Genomic DNA, 5,076 nt, shown 5'->3' on the forward strand with positions numbered 1-5,076 from the left:
CGACCCGAAACGTCACCCATTCCTGAAGAGAGGGCTTGACCCGAAATGTCACCCATTCCTGAAGAAGGGTCACGACCCTAAACGTCACCCATTCCTGAAGAGAGAGCTCGACCCGAAACGTCACCCATTCCTGAAGACGGGTCTCGACCCGAGACGCCACCCATTCCTTCTCTCCACAGATGCTGCCTGACCCGCTGAGTGACTCCAGCATTGTGTGTCGGCCGCGGGAACCTTTGCTGGACTATTTATGCAGAGTTGTTCCTGTTGGTTCCGGCATTGAGCCAGGCAGATCTGTACCCGTTCAGAGTCCAGGGCGCAGAGGGCACTGAGCTGGCACAGGCCTCTTCAAAAGACATCTGTGAATCTGAGGGAGGTGTAAGCAGGGTGGGGAAATGAGAAACCAACTGCTGCCTCTTCCAGCGGCCATACCTTGGTGTGTCGGTGAGCAGCGTATTAGCCCTTATTAAGGGGTTGGACACGTTAGAGGCAGGAAACATGTTCCCAATGTTGGGGGAGTCCAGAACCAGGGGCCACAGTTTAAGAATAAGGGGTAGGCCATTTAGAACTGAGATGAGGAAAAACTTTTTCAGTTAGAGAGTTGTGAATCTGTGGAATTCTCTGCCTCAGAAGGCAGTGGAGGCTAATTCTCTGAATGCATTCAAGAGAGAGCTAGATAGAGCTCTTAAGGATAGCGGAGTCAGGGGGTATGGGGAGAAGGCAGGAATGGGGTACTGATTAAGAATGATCAGCCATGATCACATTGAATGGCAGTGCTGGCTCGAAGGGCCGAATGGCCTACTCCTGCACCTATTGTCTATTGTCCCAGTCCTGGGAGTGTGGTGTGGAACGGTGTGGAACGAGCTCTACCCTGTATCTAACTTGCTTCTGTCCTGGGAGGTATCACAAAAAGCTGGAGTAACTCAGCGGGTCAGGCAGCATCTCAGGAGAGAAGGAATGGGTGACGTTTCGGGTCCAGACCCTTCTTCAGACTGATGTCAGGGGAGGGGGCGGGACAAAGAATGGATGTAGTTGGAGACAGGAAGACAGTGGGAGAACTGGGAAGGGGAAGGGGGAAGAGAGGGACAGAGGAACTATCTAAAGTTGGAGAAGTCAATGTTCATACCGCTGGGCTGCAAGCTGCCCAGGCGAAATATGAGGTGCTGTTCCTCCAATTTGTGGTGGGCCTCACTATGGCACTGGAGGAGGCCCATGACAGAAAGGTTAGGCTGGGAGTGTGTGGTGGGATGGTGGGGAGGGAGCTTCACTCTGTTGCTAATCAGAGTTGCTGCCTCTCTACCTTATAGCTCCCCAACCCTGGGCACGTGTTATTGGGCAGTGCAGAGAGAATTTCACTCCATGTCTCACCCTGAGAGTGTATAAGAAGGAACTGAAGATGCTGGATGGGGTTTAGTTCAGAGATACAACGCGGGGAAACAGGCCCTACGGCCCAACGGGTCCGCGCCGCCCAGCGATCCCCGCACACTAACACTATCCTACGCACATTTTTACACTTATACCAAGCCAATCAACATACACAAACCTGCACGTCTTTGGAGTGTGGGAGGAAACCGGAGATCTCGGAGAAAACCCACGGGGAGAACGTACAAACTCCGCACAGACGGCGCCCGTAGTCGGGATGGAACCCGGGTCTCCGGCGCTGCATTCGCTGTAAGGCAGCAACTCTACCGCTGCGCCACCGTGCCGGACAGTGTGGAGGGAGCCTCACTCTGTAGTCAACCTCTCTCTCGTCCCTGCTCTGGGAGCGTGCGGTGGGGCGGTGTTGGAGGGAGCTCCACTCTGTATCTAACCCACACCGTCTCCATCCTGAGGTACCTCCACTCTGTACCTCACCTCCATTGACCCTGTCCTGGGTGGGGTGGGGTCCTTAACTGTGCTATCAAAATGGTGTCCACCTGCTTCTGACGTTGAAATTCAGAAACCAGAAACCAGTGCTATCAGCCCAAACGAAAAACAACTTCATTACCAGTAACTTCAGTTCCTTCTGTGTAGGAGAATAACTGCAGATGCTGGTACAAATCGAAGGTATCACAAAATGCTGGAGTAACTCAGCGGGTCAGGCAGCATCTCTGGAGAGAAGGAATGGGTGACGTTTCGGGTCGAGACCCTTCTTCAGACTCCCTCTCCCAGGACTAATCCAGGGGACCGCAGAGGGAGCTTGGTGTGTGGGAAGGAACTGCCGGTGCTGGTTTACACCGAAGATAGACACAAAAAGCTGGAGTGACTCAGTGGGTCAGGCAGCATCTCTGGAGAGAATGGAATGGGTGGCGTTTTGGGTCGAGACCCTTCTTTAATCTGTATCTAACCTGGGCTATCCCTGGCCCGGGACTAGTGCAGGACAGTGTGGAGGGAACTTTAATCTGTATCTAACCTGGACTATGATGCATGTCTGAACTGGTCCACATTAAGGGGCCTGTCCCACTGAGGCGATTTTTTAGGCCACTGTCGGCGACTGTCAAAGTCGTAGCAGGTCACCGAAAAACGGCGACTGGACCCCCGCACGACAATGTCTACGACAAGCTACAACAACCTACCACCCGGTCGACGTCAAGCTAGGGCGGCACGGTAGCGCAGCGGTAGAGTTGCTGCTTTACAGCGAATGCAGCGCCGGAGACACAGGTTCGATCCTGACTACGGGTGCTGCACTGTAAGGAGTTTGTACGTTCTCCCCGTGACCTGCGTGGGTTTTCTCCGAGATCTTCGGTTTCCTCCCACACTCCAAAGACGTACAGGTATGTAGGTTAATTGGCTGGGTAAATGTAAAAATTGTCCCTAGTGGGTGTAGGATAGTGTTAATGTACGGGGATCACTGGGCGGCACGGACTTGGAGGGCCGAAAAGGCCTGTTTCCGGCTGTATATATATGATATGATATGATAAGCTAGGGCAAGCTACCGACAACCGGCGACCCAATCGTCGCGACTTAGGACGTCCACCTACGACCGCACCTACGACAATCTACGACAACCGAAGTCGACCTACGTCTACCCGCGGCAAGCTACGACCGTGTCGGTGACAACTGAAGACAATTCACGTCGTTTTGGCCTCCGGTTTTGACGCCGGTACCCGTCGCCGGTTGACGTAGGTAGTCGCCAATGGAATTCACCGAAGTCAGCACCGGCGACGACCTATGTCACCTGGCGACAACCTACGACAGCGCCCCCGTCAGGAGACGTCAAGCTACGATCATTGGCGTCAAACCATCAGTGGCCGAATTTTATTTTAACATTTCAAAACCCAGCGGGGACCAGAGAAACGCCACGACTCTTTGGAGACGACTCACGACCGTACAGGCGACACCCGGCAACCGTGTGGCGACGACCTAGTCGCCTGTAGTCGTCTAAACAATCGCCTGAGTGGGACAGGGGCTTAACATGGCTCACCCTGCAGACCAGGGACGGGGGTGAGGTGAATGGTGTCCACAGGGATGGCCGACCATCCCGTAACAATTCCTCAGCGCCAGCCCCCAATAACCAGTGGGAAAGACCCTGTGGCATCTCGCTCCCGACATTTAATCGAAGAAAATACGTGGAGGATCGTGGGGCTGGTGGGGGGAGACAAGAGGCTGCTCTCCTGAGGAACCACTGTTAACCGGTGCCTGGGGAGAGGGTGCCGAATGAACTCAGCTCCAGGGCTGGGCAAAGGCTAGAGATCGCATCTGAGTGTGGCCATTAACGTCACCAGGGATGCTGCCTGTCCCGCCTAGTTACTCCAGCTTTTTTTGTGTCTATTGTCATTGACTGGAAGCATGAACCTAACTCGGTGAATAACGGGATGTCTTTTTCTAAATGCTATTATCACCAGCAGTAATTCATTTATCGTTCCCAATCTTGGAGGGCTTTAAAACCTGTTCTGATACGTTTCTAGTACAGGTCCACCCAACGAATTCCCAGCAACCAGAGCTCCAGCACCTCCTTTAATCCGGACAAAATTACGGGAGTGCACTTGTAATCCCCCACCCCCGAAAACGTGTCGCCCAGTCTGGGCGAGGGGGCCGTGTGCTTCTGATGACTGCCTCAAGCTCGTGTCCCTGAACTCTGCAGCCTGACTGGATTATTTATTAAAAATGTTTCCTGATCTGCAATACTTGTGGTGGCTGGCTGATGGATCAATGAACATGCACCACACACACAACACGCATAGCACACGCACACACACACACAACACGCATATCACACACACCACGCACACACACACAACACGCATATCACACACACCACGCACACACGCACACAACACGCATATCACACATACAATTGCCCCCACACACACACAACACACACACAAAACATGCATATCACACACACAACACGCATATCGCACACACAATTGCACACACACAACACGCACATACACACACCACACACAAAACATGCATATCACACACAACACGCATATCACACACACAATTGCACACACACCATGCACACACACCACACACACACAAAACATGCATATCACACACACAACATGCATATCACACCCACGCACACACACCACGCACGCACACTACACGCGCGTACACACACGCACACACAATTACACACCCAAACACACCACGCACACAAACGCCACACACACAAACACGCATATCACACACACAATTACTCACCGATGCATAATTACACATCACACACTCTCACACACACACACTCTCTCACTCACACACACCACCCACGCACACCACACACACACTCTCACACTCACCCCCACCACACCCACAAACTAACATACCCCGCGTGCCGATGGGGAAAGGGGCAGACAGCCTGGGAACAGACAGGCAGGCGGACGCTGCACCACACAGCCACTGATCAATAGCTCATTTATTCCGTGGATAACCACCGTGGGCAATCAGACCGTCCTCACGCTGGGATACTGCAGAGAGCTGGGATCTGCCTCGCCGCAGATACCATATCATTACTCTTAATCCCCCTTGCAAACATTTATCTCGTGCTGTGAATTAAGTCGATCACAAATAGTCACAAATCAATACTTTATTATTAGTTTTAAATGAACTCATTTATTTTAGGGCAATGATGTTTCATTTACCAGCCTGAGC

General features: G+C 52.6%; 1 protein-coding gene across 1 annotated transcript in view; it reads left to right on the plus strand.

The window, feature by feature from the left end:
* The window catches only part of LOC144610867 (SH2 domain-containing adapter protein F-like), a 103,688-nt gene extending 99,605 nt beyond the window's left edge, over positions 1-4,083 (plus strand). Inside the window, exon 6 of the mRNA XM_078429836.1 lies at positions 1-4,083. This exon is cut by the window's left edge and continues 607 nt beyond it. The gene's annotated coding sequence lies outside the window, so the exon portion shown is untranslated.
* The last annotated feature ends 993 nt before the right edge of the window (positions 4,084-5,076 follow it).

This window comes from Rhinoraja longicauda, chromosome 38 (genome assembly GCF_053455715.1).
Source record: "Rhinoraja longicauda isolate Sanriku21f chromosome 38, sRhiLon1.1, whole genome shotgun sequence".
Classification (NCBI taxonomy): domain Eukaryota; kingdom Metazoa; phylum Chordata; class Chondrichthyes; order Rajiformes; family Arhynchobatidae; genus Rhinoraja; species Rhinoraja longicauda.